Source organism: Somniosus microcephalus, chromosome 9, assembly GCF_052327205.1.
Source record: "Somniosus microcephalus isolate GS21.2 chromosome 9, FLI_Smic_1.0, whole genome shotgun sequence".
In the NCBI taxonomy this organism is placed as follows: domain Eukaryota; kingdom Metazoa; phylum Chordata; class Chondrichthyes; order Squaliformes; family Somniosidae; genus Somniosus; species Somniosus microcephalus.
Genome location: NC_140995.1, coordinates 197,550,146 through 197,571,375, shown reverse-complemented (window position 1 = coordinate 197,571,375; position 21,230 = coordinate 197,550,146).

Genomic DNA, 21,230 nt, shown 5'->3' with positions numbered 1-21,230 from the left:
CCCAGAGGGTGGTGGGGGTCTGGAACTCACTGCCTGAAAGGGTGGTAGAGGCAGAAACCCTCATCACATTTAAAAAGTACTTGGATGTGCACTTGAAGTGCCGCAACCTACAAGGCTACAAAAGATGGAAAGTGGGATTAGGCTGGATTGCTCTTTTTCAGCTGGCATAGACATGATGGGCTAAATGGCCTCCTTCTGTGCTGTAAATTTCTATGATTTTATGGTTCTATAAGTCTTTCTTTATATATAATGGAGCATTTACTTGAGTTCCGACGAAGGGTCATCGACTTGAAACGTTAACTCTGTTTCTCTCTCCACCACGCTGCCTGACCTGCTGAGTGTTTCCAGCATTTTCTGTTGTTGTTTCAGGTTTCCAGCATCTGCAGTATTTTGCTATTGTAAATATACTGTGTTGGGTGCATTACCTATAATTGTCACTAGATGGTGCAATATGCACATGCAATGCAGCCTTATAAATGTTCTTCTCTAATACAAAAATAAAATGTTAAGACACACTTTGCATTATTCTATCCCCAGAATGCAATCCTGCTCAACAGAAGCACATATCAGAGAATTGGGTGTAGAGGTCAGCATGTGCCATTCTTGGTGCACCGTATTTTCCAGTTATAAAATGAAAGGCTAGAAAATCAGAAGTTCTATGAATCAGATGCTGTGAGCTCTTTGTCTGATTCTCTGATTGGCACTTCTGTTGAATGAGACTGTACTGGGAATAGAGCGGCGTAATATGCAACCTATACTATCCACACAGTATTCTGTGGCAGATTGCTGGTTCTACCCCATATGGGGTGGTGGGAAGCGGTGGGTGGGTTAGGGAGACAACTCACCTGTGCCGGTGACATTCAAGAGTTAATTGGTTCCTTTCATGTGCGACATAAACTCCCTTTTTAATGATCTACTGAGGAACATCTTTGGTGTATATATAATGGAGCAGTTACTTGTACTGTAATACACTGTGCTGGGTATGGGTACGGTAATGTAGTGGTTATGCTACTGGACCAGTAAAAGCTGCCATGGACCAGTGCAGTCAGGCAGCGCTTTAGAATGTAATTTAAAACAAAACCATTTTGCAACAGACTCACCAACCACAGCAGACACGGTCATGTGGAAGGAAGTGGAACAGGTAGTAAGTGCTAATATTGAGATAGAGGATCAGCCATGATCATATTGAATGGCAGGGCAGGCTCAAAAGGTCGAATGGCCTACTCCTGCTACAATTTTACTATGTTTTCATGTTTCTAACTCTCTAACCCCCCCCACCCTCCAGACTTGTCTCCAATGCAGAAGGGGGTTTAATGACCTCACAAGGTCAGCAAAAGTAAATGTGATGGCTGCAAGCTGTTGTCAATGTACATTTTGTACATTTCAGGCAGGAGACCTATATTTACCCTAAAAAGTGAATTCACAACTTGAAGGCTATTACTAAATGATCTGTAGTGACACCTGCACACGGAAGACTTCAGTTAAATAAATATAGCATTCTGCAATGCTAGACTAATAACCCAGAGAACGAGAGCAGTTTGGGAATTTGAATTCAGTTTTTAAATCTGTAAATAAAAGACTGGTGTCAGTACAAGCAGCCATAAATCTGTCCAATTGTCATAAAAACCCAACTATTTCACTAATGGCCTGTGAGGAAGAAATCTGCCGTCCTTACACGCTCTGGCCTATATGTGATTCCAATGTGGTTGACTCTTAACTTCCCTCAGAAGTGACCCGGCAAACACTCAGTTATATCAAACTGCTACCAGCGGTTCAAGACGGAGGCCCACCACCAGCTTCTCATGGCAGCTGGAGATGGGCAATAAATGCCAGCCTTGCCAGCGACGCCCACATCCTGAGGATGAATGTTTTTAAATTGTCACACCATGGTTAAAAGTGCACGTAAAATGCAGCACTAAAAAAATAAATGACCAAAATTTTCCATTAAACAGAGAACATTATACAATTATTAATTATAGTTTTTAATCTGGAAACCGCTAATATTCTAAAAAAAATAAACCATTCTTGTTTAGTTCTTCAGTTTACTAAGGCCGAGTTTACTACAATACATTCAGCATTGCCAATGGGGAATGAATGCCATGCAACGACCAGAGACACAAAGGTTCAAATCCTACCGAAGTCCATTTTCAGCGCACTGATTCATGTATTGGTGTAGGTCCTCATGTGCTATTTTAATTAAGTCAGTCATGCAAATCACAAACTTGAAAACTTGAAAAAAAAAACACATAATAGGATTTTTTTTGGAGCCCTTTTTGGTGTTTTTTGCATCATTGCTTCCCCTCTTCTCCCGGGGGCTCTAATTTATTCTAGGATACAGCTTTATCGGCGCTAGCAATTCTCCATTGCCTTACCCAAACGAGGCTAGTCTTTGTATATGAGCTCAAACAGTTGGCCTATATCTTCAAATTGCTGTTATTTCAAGGGTAGCTGTAACCCATTTAAAATCATGGCAATTGGAAAATCGTGCTCCGTTCTGTTGTTTGCTGATGTTGCTCTATCCGCACTTGCCAACAGGGGTCAGTAGATAGCCATCACAAGAAATAATCTGCCTGAATAGCTTCCTCTTCTCTCGGGATGCTCAGATCAATTCTGCCATCTCCACCACAGCTGTGAGCACCTAACTCAGCACAGATCAGGGATCAAATAGCGCTTGCATTGCTTAGTGCGAGATCACACTGTGCATTCACCCACTGAACCCACTGACACAGCCCTAATGGAAGTCGATTTTAATAAAAGGCTGTGTTGCTAATTTTGTTTCTCCCCATGATAATACCACATGATTCTGTGTTTCCAGTGTGGCTGGGTTACATAGAAAACCCAGACACACATCAGAACATATCTGGAGCACTATTTCAAGGTAGGAGCACTCTAAGGTAAACCAAGACACCAGGATAAGGCGACACACTCTGACACTGCTGAAAGGACAACTTAGGACAAACACCAGGAATAACTTGTTTGTGCAAAGAGTGATCAGCACTTGGACTAGTCCTCCAGAAGGGGTAGTGGAGGCAAAAACCTTACACCTACTCAAAGGTACAGTTAGATAATGCATTGGGGATAATGATTGTAAGTTTTTTAAATTCAGGATGGAAGAACGAAGAAGGGGCAAATAGCCTCCCTCACCTATATTTATCTCATCATCTTTTGAGAAACTGTAGAACCATAGAAGTTCTCAGCACAGAAAGCCCATTTGGCCCATCGTGCCTGTGCCAGCTCTTTGCTGGAGCAATCCAACATCAATCTTACTGTTTTGCTCTCTCCCCATAGCCTGGTATCTTCCACTACTTCAAATCTTTATTCAATTTTCCCTTAAACGATGCAATGGTCTCTGCCTCGACCACTCATGGTGGCAAAGCATCCCACATTCCAACAACTCCTTGAATGAAGTAATTTCTCTTTATCTTGCTCCTCACTCCCTTAACAAATACCCCTTGTGCAAAGATTAAATTGATGACCCCTTGTCACTGACTTCCCGACCACAGGAAATAGTCTTTCTCTAATCACTCTACCAAAACCCTTCGCAATTTAAAAAAACCTCTAATAAATCTCCTCTGAGCCTTCTCTGCAGTGAAAATAGTCCAAGTATTTCAACTCTCCTCAAAACTATAGGGAGGAATTTTAATTCCCCACATCCTGTGGAATCTGGGTGGGGGTGCAGTTAAAAAGGTCCAAGGGACTTACCTACTGGCTGCCTGCAAATTTAAATTACAAGCGGCAACGACAGCCGCCCAAAGCCGGCGGGGTCCTTCTTTAAATATGCAGATCAGGTTCCAATAATGTCATTGGAGACCGACTATAAAATTCAGCTGAAGCCAGCCAGGCCAAACCCGCCGGGAGTTTCCGCTTTGGGCACAATCGCCGATCTGGGCGCAAATTGCGCTCAAAATTGTGCTAGTTTTGAGAAGCGTTTTTTTTGCTCAAGTTTCTGTTCAAACTCATTTGCATATCACCAAATGTAAAATCTGCCATGGACCAGCACAGTCAGGCAGCGCTTTAGAACGTAATTTAAAACAAAACCATTTTGCAACAGACTCACCAACCACAGCAGACACAGTCATGTGGAAGGAAGTGGAACAGGTAGTAAGTGCTAATATTGAGATAGAGGATCAGCCATGATCATATTGAATGGCGGAGCAGGCTCAAAGGGCCAAATGGCCTACTCCTGCTCCTATTTTTCTATGTTTCCATGTTTCTAACTCTCTAACCACCCCCCCAGACTTGTCTCCAATGCAGAAGGGGGTTTAATGACCTCACAAGGTCAGCAAAAGTAAATGTGATGGCTGCAAGCTGTTGTCAATGTACATTTTGTACATTTCAGGCAGGAGACCTATATTTACCCTAAAAAGTGAATTCACAACTTGAAGGCTATTACTAAACGATCTGTAGTGACACCTGCACACGGAAGACTTCAGTTAAATAAATATAGCATTCTGCAATGCCCTTTGAAGTCTCACTGCTTCATGGAAATTCCATAAGAGAAGTGATGAGAATTCTCAAATAGTTGTCAGGTTCAACAGTGTGTGACTGACGATAACAAGCATTGTTTTGTCAGGCAGGAAAAGATTATTCACCATTACTGAAGAAGGCAAACTACAGGGCGAGGAACAGCAGGAGCATACAAAGCAAATCCTGGGCTCTCACCCAGCTGATATAGGAGATAGAGACACAGGGAAGGGCCTGCACCCATGGATAGTTTCTGTTGACTAATGTGCTAATGGTCAAAAATTAGAAATGGTTTCTTTTTATTGAGGCTCATACCCCAAGCAGCGTAGACCTCATGGGCGACCTCATAAAATTTAAAGGTGAACTCAAAATACTTTTTAAGTGGCTCTTAACATGGCCATAAGACCTAAATTGCCTCCCCCGCTGCTGCATGTCGGGCCTGTTCAGCGTCGGCAGACCCGACATGTGGGAAAGTTGCATGGCATCTTTGCTAAATCTCACATTCTGATCCTTTTCCTTCCCTTCCAGATATAAATGCACCCGATTTACATCCTTCTAAACCATTGGGATCTTGAGCCCTATTTCACCAGGAATTTCCTCAGGGCTTCACTCGCTCCCCTGCACTCAAACAGGATTTTCACAGAACTTCTGCCAAAGTTACGGTGGCTGAGCGGGCGAAGCGCTGAGGAAATTCCCAGCCTATACAATGCTGCAATGTTTATGGTGTTGACCGCATCAAGCTCTTGGTTCATTTTTTTGTCAGCTGTAGCTGTCAGTCCTGACATCTCTCTCGGTTGTTAAAACTTAAAGATTAACATTGAGATGTCATTAATGCAAATGCATCAAGAAACAGCTGTGATAAATTTACTGTGAAATTTTATTAGTTTAATGTTGGCAAAATAAAGTTATTTTCCAAAGAGATTGCCCTTGACAACACTCCCAGTAAAAGGGAGCCAGGAGATTGTAATGAGGGTATGTTTTAGTTGTGTTCCACGCTGCTAGACTTTCACTATTTGATATTTTTCTGCTGGTGTCCTTCAGAAGGAGCCTGGACATTACATCAGATTAAATTTTGCTGCAACATATTTAATGTGTCTTATTCTATGTGGCAGCTCCCAACAGATTCGTCCATAATGCACATTTTAAATAATTGCTTTAAACATTTTGAAATGCAGCCAAATATTGGGGGAGACTGATTTTGTTCACTGTTCATTAAGGTGAGTAATGTTCAAGCTGGGGAGCGGAATGCATTTCCACTTTGAACATCCCAGAGTCTGCATCAAGCACGCTCAGGTAACATGGGTCAGACAGAAAGTGAAACTTTCCTCACTCTGCTCCATCAACTTGCTTTAGCCTCAAGCTCAGGAGAGCAAGCCCGACTGCACCAGTGGGATATTTCCCTCTCTCACACCAACCATTCATACGGCAAGGGAGAACTGTCATTCCATCATTCTGGGCTGGATTTCACCCAGGCCCTAGGTGTGAATGAACAAAGGTCTAACCTACTGCTTGATTCAGTCCCCTGCATATAGATTTTGTGCCAAAGATGACAAAGTAATTGAAGCATGAATCAAGCACAATGCTCTCTTCTGAGCGAGCACCAAGCCTGGAGAAATACAATCTTAACCCGTAGTCTGCAAGGAAAAATTATTAATTTGTTCGTATGAGCTGATTCTACAGCAAACGAGGCCCAAAAAGTACTTTTCATCCTAAAGCTTCCCTACAGTGGTCACAGAGGAACTTATTGGTGTGATTCATGAGAAGTTGTACAGGGCAAATCATAATTGCCCATTGCTCGCTGACCTCCATTGTCTGATTACCCAGGGTTCTATGCATCTAGCCCTTTTTAGAGATGATAATCCAGCACCTTTAAAGGAAAAGCTTACGGCACCAAACAGGTTCAGTTTAATAGATAGAAGGCCATCCAAGTATCCAGTTCATTCTCTACGTTTCCATTATTTGTCTACATAATGGCCACTTCATTCCAAAAGTAAATTGTTGTTTCAGCATCAAAATTAGCATTACTCTCTGCACAGTAAAAACAAGCATCAAAGACTGTAGTTCCCACTCATTACCTGGTGTGCATTGACTGATTTGGTGATATTTGTCAACAGATTTTGTAGTCAGCGGCGAACAAACAGCATTCTCCGTTCATTACACTTACACTTGCCCACAGACTTTCTGTGGGTTTTTGTGCTGAGACTTACGGTAATTAGTGAGAGAGGAAGTATTAAGGGGTTTAGCAGCTTTAAAAGTGGATAAACCCCCAGGCCCAGATTAAATGTGTCCCAGGCTGTTAAGCGAAGCGAAAGAGGAAGTGGCGGAGGCCCTGACCGTCATTTTTCAATCCTCTGTGGCTTCAGGTGTGGTACCGGAGGACTGGAGGACTGCCAATGTGGTACCCTTGTTTAAAAAGGGAGAAAAGGATAGACCGAGTAATTACAGGCCAGTCAGCCTAACCTCGGTGGTGGGAAAATTATTGGAAAGAATTCTGAAGGACAGGATAAATCTTCATTTAGAAAGACATGGATTAATCAAGGATAGTCAGCATGGATTTGTTAAGAGAAGGTCGTGTCTGACAAACTTGATTGAGTTTTTTGAAGAGGTAACAAGGAGGGTAGATAAGGGTAGTGTGTTTGATGTAAAGTACAGTATATGGAATTTAGCAAGGCTTTTGACAAGGTTCCACATGGCAGACTGGTCACTAAGTTAAAAGCCCATGGGATCCAGGGCAAGGTGTCAAGTTGGATTCAAAACTGGCTCGGAGACAGGAAGCAGAAGGTAATGGTTGATGGGTGTTTTTGTGACTGGAAGGCTGTTTCCAGTGGGGTTCCGCAGGGCTCAGTACAAGGTCCCTTGCTTTTTGTGTTATATATCAATGATCTAGACTTGAATATAGGGGGTATGATTAAGAAGTTTGCAGATGGTACTAAAATCGGCTGTGTGGTTGATACTGAAGAAGGAAGCTGTAGACTGCAGGAAGATATCAATAAATTGGTCAGGTGGGCAGAACAGTGGCAAATGGAATTCAATCCGGAGAAGTGTGAGGTAATGCATTTGTGGAGGGCTAACAAGGAAAGGGAATACACATTAAATGGTAGGACACTGAGTAGTGTAGAGGAACAAAGGGACCTTGGAGTGCATGTCCACAGATCCCTGGAGGTAGAAGGCCAGGTAGATAAGGTGGTTAAGAAGGCATACGGAATGCTTGCCATTATTAGCCATGGCATAGAATACAAGAGCAGGGGGGTTATGCTTCAACTGTATAAAACACTAGTTAGGCCTCAGCTAGAGTACTGCGTGCAGTTCTGGTCACCACATTACTGGAAAAATGTGATTGCACTAGAGAGGGTACAGAGGAGATTTACAAGGATGTTGCCGGGAGTAGAGAATCTTAACTATGAGGAAAGACTGGATAGGCTGGGTCTGTTTTCCTTGGAACAGAGGAGGCTGAGGGGAGACCTTATTGAGGTGTATAAAATTATGAGGGGCATAGATAAAGTGGATAGAAAGGACCTATTTCCCTTAGCAGAGGGGTCAAAAACCAGGGGGCACAGATTTAAAATAATTGGTGGAAGGTTTAGAGGGGATTTGAGGGGAAATTTCTTCACCCAGAGGGTTGTGGGGGTCTGGAACTCACTGCCTGAAAGGGTGGTAGAGGCAGAAACCCTAACCACATTTAGAAAGTACTTGGATGTGCACTTGGGATGCTCTAACCTGCAGGGCTATGGACCAAGAGCTGGGAAGTGGGATTAGGCTGGATAGCTCTTTGTTGGCCGGCGCGGACACGATGGGCCGAAATAGCCTCCTTCCGTGCTGTAAATTTCTATGATTCTATGAATTAGAGAGTCAAAAACAGTGCAGCGACCTCTAAAGGGGATCTGGAACCTGTGTGAACAGGCAAGCAACGGTGTGTCTCCTTAACCAATCACATTGAAGAATCTTTACTGAGACACGCAGGGCTGGATTTTCATTGAGGAGGTGGGTAGGAGGCAGGACTACAACTTTCGGGGTTGTAGTCCCGCCTCCATCGAGTTGTAGCCAACCCACGTGATTTTGACTTGATTGACCTTGTTGAGCCCACCCAGCGGGTTCAGCAGGCCAATTAAGAGCCACCTGGCAACAGGTGACATCACAGATTGATATTTCATCTGTCAAGACCTTTTGACAGATGAAATATCAATATTTCACAGCTGTTTGAAGCTGTCAAACACTGACAATCTGTACTCCAGGTTAATTCCTTCCTCTTGGGATGATTTAGAGATCTCTCCGGAGCAGAATGCTGAATGCTGCAATTTTTGACAGATCGCGGCCATTCTGCTTTCTGTGCCGGTGAGATGAGGGACTCCCGAGACCTGAAGGAAGGAAGGCTATAAAGGTAAGTAAAACTTCTTTAAACACTTTAAACACACCAAACACACTTACCTCTGCACTCATGCACCCATCACTCACCTGAACACTGGACATCTCGACCCCTCCAAGCCCTTCAGCCCGACGGCCCACCTCGCTAACTTGGCGTGGTTTGGAGCCATCGGGATTCCCACACTTCAAGAATGAAAATAGGGATTAGGCTAAAAACTGCCTGTTAACTACCTGTTAACAGGCAGTTAATTGGCACTAATCCCCTTCCCGTCTCAGGGAGGTGGGTCCCAGTGCGGGGCGGGTACCCGCCTCCTTTGAAACTGGCACGGAGGTGGGTTGGGGGCGGGATGGCTTCGTGCCCCCGATTTCGGGATTTTCACCCCCCACACGCCTCCAATCCTGCCTCCACGGCCCAATGAAAATCCTGCCTGCAGAATCTAAACCAGGAAGTGTCAGTTCAAGTATTTTATTCAATGCCAAATCATGTACAGAAAGTGAAATAAAGAGAAGGAAAGCAAGATGGGATTAAGAGAGAGAGATAAAAGAGACAGAAAGAAAAAGTTAAAAAAAATTATTAAAATTAAAAACATTTTTTAAATTGCCAACAATAATTAAAATCTGAAGGAATGAGGTTCTACACTTTTGAAAGTAAAGTTTCCTTGCTAGAGAGGTCATTTGGCATTAGTTAAGACTTATCACACTGTTAAAAATTCACTTACATTTGAATGCACCAGCCCTAACTCTTTCTGGTGTGTTTAGTGTGTATCCAGTGGGTAAGTGCAGCAACTTCACGCCCTTACATGTGTTTCAATGCCGAGTCTCTCGGCGAGATACTGTTATAGCACAGCTTCAGGAGGAGCAGGGCAACTCGGACAACAACTTCCTGATTTCGGCGTTTAACTGCATATGTGTGGTCGCCGGAAGTTGCTGTCCGATTTATTCCTTAATAAGGGTGAACGCTGATAGCCTCACCGTTATTCCTATCGCAAGATCCGGGCCATTGTAAGAAGCAGTGCAAACTAAATGTTTTGGATGTTTGCTAACTTCACAAGAGATTCCGGTATGGGAGGAAGGCCTGGACGAACCTTCCCCTGCCCTTCCTACGTCGAGGGATACATCTGGCGTGGGTTCTGTTGAGGCCCTAGCATGAGTCTCAAACCTTTGGAAAGAGGAATCAATGAGCTCTCTGAAGAGGCAGAATGGCTTCCTTTGCGGCTGAAGACTCTTTGACAGTTTCTTTGGCGTGGATCAAGGTGGGCACTGCTGAAGCGCTCTTATAATGTATATGAAAATGAATGAGAGGAATAGATCAGCTGGTCTATTAAGTCTGTCCCACACTGTCTTGGTGCAACTGATACACACCATGACCCCATTCGGTCCTCCCTCCCCAACTATACAACACGTATATATAAGACTGTGTCGAAATGTGTCACTGTTTCACTTGTGCATGACACTGTAATGGTAAAAAGGTGCAGTTCCCCCTACCAGAGGGGGGGGATGGAGCACGTAGAAGGATTTATCAGTTTTTTTCCTGAAGCCTGTGCCCCTTTAACAGTCAGCAGAGTGCTTGCAATGCTTTCAGTGCTTACACTTTGCTGTGCACTATAAATGCACATTTGGAAATGTCAGCGCTGTAAAATGACAATGAAGAAGCAGAGGCACGACAAGAAGACAAGAAGCACAGGCTGAAGACTGATATCAAAGCCACAGTGAGCTCCGCTGAGCCCAGTGCAGGCTGCTGGATCACAGGGTCAAATATAAATGAGGTGAGATCCAACATCTGTCACCCACATTGTTGAGACTAAGGCCTGTCAAGTGATTTTAATTCAGATCAGATGCCTTTGTTGAGAAGAGTTTGACTTTCGAAGGTACTTGGAAGGACAGCGTTGTAAAGAGGAACTGTGCCCTATGTAAAATAAATGGAAAATGTGAATGGTTTAAAAGCCAACACAATTTTCTGCCAATTACATTTTGCCATGAAAAAACTTTTATTGATGAGACAAAATCCTGCAGAAATTTCTATCGCAACAGCTACGGAGCGACAGTGTAACCATCACTTTCGGCAAACAAAGCAAGCAGAAAGATTACACACACCAATGGTCAAAACATGCAATTTTAGAAGTTGGATCTCTCCATATGAGAGCACCACATGCCTCCAAACATTCAGCTGCGAATTGTGTTTCTGATTGAACTGAACATTTGCTTTTAGTATCATTACCCCCTGATTTTACTATTTCATGGGGGTGCGCTGAAACATGGACTTTAACGCCTCACCCTCCCACAGTGGGCTATCCAGTGAACAAGCAGAATCTATAATCCTGACGACCAATTGTGAACTGCAATTATGAGCCTCGTAAACAGCTAAGTAGTGCTGGGGAGCGCAAGGCAGTTTGACTGAACAATGTAGCCGAAGAATGGAACACTGCAGACAAAGGAAAGGAAGGTTTGACAACCTGGTGCTCGAAGTTCTACCTGAAGGAGTCAGGATGTGGAGGGACACATGTTGTGCGACTAATGCTCAACCCCTCCAGCAGCATCTGGTGTAGCAAGCATGGGAGGAGGTGGCAAAAAGGGTGAATGCTGGTTCTAGGGCCTGCTGGAGCTCAGAAAGAAATTCTCAAACTTAAAGATATCTGAGAAGGTAAGCCAACAATACTGTTCTGCATGATCAGTATCTGGCTCAAGTACACATGCAATAAATTCCAAGCTGCTAACAGGTTAATCCTTTAGGTGGTAGCAATCGCACCTCTGAGTCAAAAGGTTGTGGGCTCAAATCCAGCTCCAGAGACTTGAGCACAAAAATCTAGGCTGACACTCCAGTGCAACAAGAACAACAACAACAAAAATCTAGGCTGACACTCCAGTGCAATAACAACAACAACAACAATGCAGTACTGAAGAAGTGCTGCATTGTCGGATGTGCCATATTTGGATGAGATGTTACACCGTCTGCCCTGCCAGGTGGATGTAAAATATCCCATGGCACTATTTTGAAGAAGAGCAGCGGAGATCTCCCTGGTGTCCTGGCCAGTATTTATTCCTCAACCAACGTCAATGGAATAGATAATCTGGTCATTATCTCATTGCTGTTTGTGGGTCCTTGCTGTGTGCATTATTGGCTGCCGCATTTCCAGCATTACAACAGTGACCACACTTCAAAAGTACTTCATTGGCTGTAAATTGCTTTGGGACTTCCGGAGGCCATGAAAGCCACTATATAAATGCGATTCTTTCTTGGATGCTGGAAGTTGCTAAGCAGTTAGAATAATTTACATACGTGTAGTCCTGCCACAATAGAACTACGCAGGAAAGCTTTCTTTGAATGGGGAGACTTTTGGATATATGATATAGTTACAATTAGGGAATGCATGTGGTAACAAATCTTAAAGGAGTTTCACACAAGGAAAAGACATCAAGGTGCAGTTTGCATTATGCCCCTGAAGCTATGCAGCTACATCACTGTTCAATGTACATTTGGTGCTTCTGCACTATTCTTCTGCTGCAGGACTAGATGGCACTTAATTGCCTGAAACTGCTCTGTATAAGAGGTGGCTCAAAGAAATTTAATCCATTGACTCCCTTCCAAGGAGGCCATCCAGGGAGTAACATCACACGGAAGGGGTGATTCCACAATCTTGCACTGTCAGCAGGGAGCTGTGCTCACAGGGAGCACAAGTCGGAGTTACAGTTGCAAGATTGTACCTCTGATTCTCTGTCCTACGTGCCCTGTTTGTGGGGCAACAGTACGTAACAAGAGGGAGGAGGTCCCCCAACCTGTGTCCTTGGCAGCCCTGGAGATTTTTAAAATTATTTATTCGTTCCTGGGATGTGGGCGTCGCTGGCAAGGCCAGCATTTATTACCCATCCCTAATTGCCCTTGAGAAGGTGGTGGTGGTGAGCCGCCTTCTTTGGTACAACTGAGTGTCTTGCGAGGCCATTTCAGAGGGCAGTTAAGAGTCAACCACATTGCAGTGGGTCTGGAGTCACATATAGGCCAGACCGGGTAAGGGCAGCAAATTTCCCACTCTAAAGGACATTAGTGAACCAGATGGGTTTTTATGACAATCGGTCGTTTCATGGTTACATTTGCTGATACTAGATTTTTATTCCACAGCTGCCGTGGTGGGATTATGAACTCATGTTTCTGGATCATTAGTCCAGGCCTCTGGATTACTGGTACAGTAACATAACCACTATGCTACCATTCCCAGTAAATTCAGGGATGGCAGACTATTGGAGGAAGGGGTGGGGAAGTTGGAAACACATTTCCGCTTAGGATTCACACTAGCCTTCTCCTGCTCTTTCTTCTTAGTATCTTCACTTCGCTTATTCATTGGTACCAAAGTATACGCTGAGCTCCAATACTCATTCTGCTGAAAGCTGCATCTGGAGGGTTCAAATGAACACAGTATTGTAACATGTCCCTCTTCTCTTTCTCTAGCTGTGCCAGAGGAAACAAAGTTAGAGCCCAGCAACACAGAGCAAGCCAGCATCTCGCAGCATGCACGCACGCAGCAAAACTCAGGAACCTCCACCCCAGCAGCTTTTGATACTGAGGTTTAGAAGGGTGCAATGGATGACTGACCATGAGTGAACAGGAGCAGGTGCTGGTGGCACAGGAGGAATATAAACCTGATATAGGTGCCTCGTGCAGATAACCAGTTATGAGGGTGTGTAGGCCTAGAAGATCCTACTTGAATATTTACTTGGAGTTAGATGTAGGGAGCCTCCAGTTCACCCAAGGAACTCTGGAAGAGTTTAGAACCGTCCTATAGAGAGAACTGCAAACTTCTTCAAGAAACAGGACAGCAATTATTGTGGCTCATTCTAAGGGGTAACAGGTGACTTCTGCTGGGCCAGTCAGTTTGCTGTTCGTTCTTGCATAAGGCAAGTCAATGATGCCCTGTTTGCCAGGGCAGTCCAGATCATTACATTTGAAACAGGAGCAAGACAACTGAGTGAGCAGGCCATTCGATTGCATTGTATCACTTGGTTTCCCTGAGTGCATGGAGCTATGGATTGCACTCATGTGGCTATAGGAGCCCCTACTGCCAACCGGAAGAGAGTTCTCTGTCTTTATGTTTAATTCGTGTGCGACTACAGGTGCAGGTTTCTGCACATCAGTGTCCAGTATGCAGAAAGCTGCCTTGATTCATTCATCCTTCAGCAGCCAAGAACATAAGAACATAAGAAATAGAAGCAGGAATAGGCCACTTGGCCCCTCGAGCCTGCTCTGCCATTCAATAAGATCATGGCTGATCTTGGGCTCAAAGCCACTTCCCTGCCCGCTCCCCATAACCCTTCACTCCCCTATCTTGCAAAAACCTGTCTCTCTCTACCTTAAATGTATTTAATGACCCAGCCTCCACAGCTCTCTGGGGCAGAGAATTCCACAGATTTACGACCCTCTGAGAGAAGAATTTCCTCCTCATCTCAGTTCTAAAAGGGCGACCCTTTATTCTGAAACTAGGCCCCCGAGTTCTAGATGTCCCCACGAGGGGAAACATATTCTCTGCATCTACCTTGTCGAGCCCCCTCAGTATCTAATATGTTTCAATAAGCATCCATGCACTCTTTCAGAAAGAAGGACAAGGAATTGGCTGGCTTTTTGGTGACAAGGGGTATACAATACTACTACATAGCAAAATACTGCAGATGCTGGAAATCCGAAATAACAACAGAAAATGCAGGAAAACTCAGCAGGCCAGGCAACATCCGCGGAGAGAAATTAGAGTCGACGTTTCGGGTCTAACTCTTTTTCAAAACTGGAAAGGAAATGAAATAGATCGAAAGGCAGGGCTGGGAGAGAACAAAAGAAGTGAAGAGACATTAAGAGGTATTCAAAACGAGACGAGATGGTGATAGGACTAGTGGAGACAAAAGACGGCTCTAGATTAGGTGTGAAATGTTCTGGCAGAATGAGAGACAGCTGCCATGTGGGAGAGAGGAAAAAAAAAGGGGGGGGGGGTGAGAAAAGGGCCAAAACAAAGATGTGGATAAAATATAAGCAAAAATGTAATGGGGGCCGAGGTTATGATCTGAAATTGTTGAACTCGATGTTGAGTCCGGAAGGCTGTAAAGTGCCTAATTGGAAGATGAGGTGCTGTTCCTCGAGTTTACGTTGAGCTTCCGTGGAACAATGCAAGAGCCTGAGTACAGTGAGGTCTGAGTGGGAATGGGGCGGTGAATTAAAGCGACAGGTGACCGGAAGCTTGGGGTTCCCCTTACAGACTGCACGGAGGTGTTCCACAAAGCGGTCACCCAATCTGCGTTTGGTCTCCCCAATGTAGAGGAGATCACATTGTGAGCAGTGAATACAGTGAAGTACAAGTAAATCGCTGTTTCACCTGGAAGGGGTGTTTGGGGCCCTGGACAGTGGGAAGGGGGGAGGTATAAGGGCAGGTGTTGCATCTCTTGCGCTTGCACGGGAAGGTGCCGGGCGAAGGGGAAGGGGTGCTGGGCGTGATAGAGGAGTGGACTAGGGTGTCTCGGAGGGAGCAGTCCCTATGGAATGCTGAAAGGGGAGGGGAGGGGAAGATGCGTTTGGTGGTGGGATCACTTTGGAGGTGGCGGAAATGGTGGAGGATGATCCGTTGAATGTGGAGGCTGGTGGGGTGAAAGGTGAGGACAAGGCGAACCCTATCGTGGTTCCGGGAGGGAGGGACAGGGGTGAGGGCAGAAGTGCGGGAGATAGAACGGACACAGTCGAGGGCTGTGTCAACCACAGTAGAGGGGAATCCTCGGTTGCGGAAAAAGGAAGCCATGTCGAAAGCACTGGTGTGGAAGGTGGCATCGTCGGAGCAGATGTGGCGGAGATGGAGAAACTGGGAGAATGGAATAGAGTCCTTACAGGAGGTGGGGTGGGAGGAAGTGTAGTCTAGGTAGTTGTGGGAGTCAGTGGGCTTGTAGTGAATGTTGGTCAATAACCTATCCCCAGAGATGGAGACGGAGAAGTCGAGGAAGGGAAGGGAAGAGTCGGAGATGGACCATGTGAAGGTGAGGGAAGGGTGGAAATTGGAGGCAAACTGAATGAAATTGTCTAGTTCAGGGCGAGAGCAGGAAACGGCACCGATACAGTCATCAATGTACCGGAAGAAGAGGTGAGGGAGAGGACCCGAGTAGGACTGGAACAAAGAGTGTTCAACATATCCCACAAAAAGGCAGGCATAGCTAGGGCCCATGCAGGTACCCATAGCAACACCTTTGATTTGGAGGAAATGAGTGGAGTCAAAGGAGAAGTTGTTCAATGTGAGAACAAGCTCAGCCAGGCGGAGGAGGGTGGTGGTGGATGGGGACTGGTTGGGCCTCTGTTCAAGGAAGAAGCGGAGCTCCTTCAGGCCATCCTGTTGGGGGATGGAGGTGTAGAGGGATGGTACGTCCATGGTGAAAAGGAGGCGGTTGGGGCCAGGAAACTGGAAACTGTTAAAGTGGCGGAGGGCGTCCGAAGAGTCGCGGATGTAGGTGGGAAGAGACTGGACAAGGGGAGAAAAGATAAAGTCGAGATAGGAAGAGATAAGTTTGGTGGGGCAAGAACAGGCTGAAACGATGGGTCTACCAGGGCAGTCCTGTTTGTGGATCTTGGGAAGGAGGTAGAAGCGGGCTGTGCGGGGTTGGGGAACTATGAGGTTGGTGGCCGCGGGGGGAAGATTGCCAGAGGAGATGAGGTCAGTGACAGTCTTGGAAACGGTGGTTTGATGTTCGGTAGTGGGGTCATGGTCCAGGTGGAGGTAGGGGGAGGTGTCGGAGAGTTGGCGTTCAGCTTCCGCTAGGTAGAGGTCGGTGCGCCAAACAACAACAGCACCACCCTTGTCAGCAGGTTTAATGACAATGTCAGGGTTGGATCTAAGAGAATGGAGTGCTGCAAGTTCAGAGGGAGGTAGGTTGGAGTGAGTGAGGGGAGCAGAGAAACTGAGACGGCCGATGTCACGGCGGCAGTTAGCGATGAAAAGATCTAGAGAGGGTAAGAGGCCAGGGGGAGGGGTCCAGGTAGAACAGGAATTCTGAAAGCGGGAGAAAGGGTCAGCCGTGTGGGGGGAAGACTCCTGGCCAGAGAAGTGGGCATGGAGATGAAGGCGGCGGAAAAAGAGCTCAACATCGTGCCGAGCTCGAAATTCATTGAGGTGGGGGCGTAAGAGGATGAAGCTCAGGCCTTTGCTGAGGACTGATCGTTCAGGGTCAGAGAGGGGAAGGTCAGAGGGGATAGTGAAGATGTGGCAGGGGGTGAGATTGGGAGAAGTGGGGTCAGAGGAAAGTGAAGGAGAAGAAGGTTCCGGAGGGGCGTTGGTGTTCAAGAGTTGCTGAAGCTTGCGATCCTTGACATCGGAAAGGAAGAAAAAAAGTTTTTGTTGAAGCGTCGGATGAGTCGAAGGATGAAATGGAACATTGGACCCAGACAGCTTTGAAATAAAGTGCGTCGGTGCTGCTGAAGAGAGAGGTCGAGAGTGTTCATGTGAGCCGCATGGCGTTGAGCGTGGCTCTCAAGATGCGGCGAGAGCAGTAGTTTGAGGAACAATGAATATCTTGGAGATATTTGTAATCCTGGGTGGATCCGAAGCACGAAGGGTGGAAGTTTAGTTGGAATCCACGTGGAATAAGTCGGAACCGGAGACAGTTGCGGAGGAAAATGATATGGCTGTGAAACCGAGTCTTGGCAGATACCTGATCAAACACGATATACAATACTACTATGGCTACTACCTCAACATTGGTGAAGTACAGGAATTCTACAACAAGGCTCGTATCTGCACTTGTATTAAAATTGAGCAGATCACTGACATGCTGAAGGAAGACTCAGGTGCCTAGGTAGGGCCAGGGTCTCCCTACAGTACGCTCCCAATGTTGTCTCACTAACTATGGTGGCCTGCTGTGTCCACAAATTTGCTCGTCAGAAAGGCCTGAAATTGAGATTCATGAGCAGACCGAGTCAGAAGCTGAAGATCCCGAGACAGAGGAGTTTGAACACGAGGAGGGCGCGCAGCAGGGTCACAGACAGCAGCTGTGAGACAAAATCATCAGAGAGACTTTTAGCGACGTCCGATCATATTATAGTCAGACAGCATCTGTAAAATCCAAGAAGCTGCACATAATTTAAATGTATGACCCTTCAGATCGCTTCAGTCATCATTAAAAGCTGAGGTCCCACGAGGGTACCTAGTCCGCAAGTGTCCTTTTCACTTCCAGTGCAACTTCGTGTTTTCAACCAAAAAAAAATCATGTATATCGTAACAAGAGCTGGGAATTTACTCGGAGCTGCGCTCTCTTTACGTGCATATGCTAGCAATGATGTAAAGATTGGATCTTGTCTGTAGGTCTTCCCAAAGGAGATGCCATGGCTCTGTCACAGCCTCCCCGTTAATCCTCATCTCTCCCAGATGTTCCCAGGCAGCTGTGCCTGGTACAGCGGAGCCATCCCTTTCATACTTGCCAGACCCGATGACGTACTATGGATGCCACCTGACATTACGGGCAGGTCTTTCCTGCTGTTGTTGGTCGACACTGTGCCCATTACAGTGCTAGCAAAGCACTGAATTCAATCCCCAGAGCAGCTTTCGGATCACGTGTACAACAGCTCACCTTTCAGTAGATGGTCAAATAAACAGAATGCAGCCTGTACAGTAATAGGCGCACCTGAGGGCTAGCAATGTATGGACACATTCAATGCATCAGCATAGGAATATAGCGGGCCTTCCATCTAAGCATCTATTATGCCAGCAAATACAAGAGTAATTACTGTAAAGTAAATCCTCATGGCACTACAGAGTACTCGTAACCTTCGGATAGCATAGAGCTAACAGCTACAGTAATTTTCAGGCCTCAGGGCTTTGCTGAGCTGGGAAAATTCTGGCAGAATGAAATAGCTTTAAAACCACTTTTACTCTGCAACATTCGAAAGCACTCTAATTCTGGCATCTTTGAAATAGAGTTGACACCATAATCGGCACTGATTTCATTAAACTGATGTTAGGTCTCAGAGGAAATCAGAGTTGATAGCAGGTAAAATTGGCTCATAGGAACAGGAGCGGGCCATTCAGACCCTCGAGCCTGTTCCACCATTCAATCAGATCATGGCTGATCTGTACCTCAACTCCATTTACCCGCCTTTGCTCCATATCCCTGGATACCCTTACCTAAAATAAGCTATCGATCTCAGTCTTGAAAATTTCAGTTGACCCAGCATCCACAGCCTGTTGGGAGCGAGAGTTTCAGATTTCCACTAACCTTTGCATGAAAAAATAATTCCTGATTTCACTCCGAAAATGGCCCAGCTCTAATGTTAAGATTATACCCCCTTGTTCTGGATTACCCCTACCAGAGGAAATAATTTCTCTGTATCTACCCCATCGAATCCTTTATCATTTTAAAGACCTTGATTAAATCACCCCTCAACCTTCTGAACTCAAGGGAATACAAGCCAAGTTTATGCAACCTGTCCTCTCAATTTAACCCTTTAAGATGAGATGTAAGTGAATGCGAGTGGGCTGTGCCATGCCATGTAAACAATCCAATGCCATGCGATCATGAACACTGGACAAGTAGATTGATACTTGTATGTTTGGCCGTTAAAGGGGAAACAAATATTGGAAAGATAGATTGCAGTTGTAATCAATACAGCTAATACGAGTTTAAGGCAGTCTTACAAAATCTAATTCTATCCTTTACGAATGAACAAACCAACCTCAGTTAAAACGTCTAAACTGAACCACGTTGCTGAAACCAAAACCACAAAAGTCTGTATTCCTGGCACAGGAATGAAGAAGAAAAATCCCAAACATTTCAGATAGCTTTATTTACTTGTGCGACTGTTTGATGAACCTCTCCTGCCTGCTCTGTGACTCAGCAAGTGCCACTGATTTTACTTTCTAATGTGTTAATATCCTGTCCTTAAATGCTGCTTCTTCTGCCCTCTCCCACAGAGTCTCATGTGCCTCCTGCATTGCCCTTTTATTTGATGCTGCAGTACCAAGAGAGAGGCCTTCACTACTCAGTTTGATTATAGATGTTAAAGGCCAGCTTCTTTGAAATTATAATAGTAGATAAACAAAATACCAACAATTAAGCTGGTTAAAGGCTAATTCCATTGTAATTATAATTGTAGATAAAAATTAATGACAATTATACTGTCACTTTGTGCCCAATTGAGCAGCTCGCCTGGTGTTAGTGACTGCAAGTAACAGATATAAAGATAAAAGTGTGATAATTGTTTGCCTCTGAGCTGTAGATATTAGTTTTATTCTCATTTCCTGTGTGAAAGAAAGAAAGACTTGCACGTCTATCACGCCTTTCACGACCACCGGACGTCCCAAAGCACTTTACAGCCAATGAAGTACTTTTTGAAGTGTAGTCACTGTTGTAATGTGGGAAACGCAGCAGCCAATTTGTACACAGCAAGCTCCCACAAACAGCAGCGTGATAATGACCGGATAATCTGCTTTTGTTATGTTGATTGAAGGATAAATATTGGCCAGGACACTGCGGATGACTCCGCTGCTCTTCTTTGAAATAGTGCCATGGGATCTTTTATGTCCACCTGAGAGAGCAGAATGGGCCTCGGTTTAACATCTCATCCAAAAGACGGCACCTCCGACAGTGCAGCACTCCACTGGAGTGTCAGCCTAGATTTTGTGCTTAAGTCTCTAGAGTGGGACTTGAACCCACAACCTCCTGACTCAGAGGCCAGGGTGCTACCAACTGAGCCACTGGCTGACTTTTTAAAACATTTATTCGTTTATGGGATGTGGGCATTGCTGGCAAGGCCAGCATTTATTGCCCAATCCTAATTGCCTTTGAGAAGGTGGTGGTGAGCCGCCTTCTTGAACTGCAGCTGTCCGTGTGGTGAAGGTACTCCCACAGTGCTGTTAGGGAGGGAGTTCCAGGATTTTGACCCAGTGACGATGAAGGAGCGGCGATATATTTCCAAGTCAGGATGGTGTGTGGTTTGCAGGGGAACTTGGAGTTGGTGGTGTTCCCATGCGCCTGCTGCCCTTGTCCTTCTAGTTGGAAGAGGTCGCGGGTTTGGGAGTTGCTGCCGAAGAAGTTTTGGCGAGTTGCTGCAGTGCATCTTGTAGATGGTATATACTGCAGCCACAGTACGCCGGTGGTGGAGGGAGTGAATGTTTAAGGTAGTGGATGGGGTGCCAATCAAGCAGGCTGCATTGTCCTGGATGGTGTCGAGCTTTTTGAATGTTGTTGGAGCTGCACTCATCCAGGCAAGTGGAGAGTATTCCATCACACTCCTTACCTGTGCCTTGTAGATGATGGAATGGCTTTGGGGAGTCAGGAGGTGAGAAACTCGCCACAGAATACCTAGCCTCTGACCTGCTCTTGTTGCCACAGTATTTATGTGGCTGGTCCAGTTAAGTTTCTGGTCAGTGGTGACCCCCAGGATGTTGATGGTGGGGGATTCA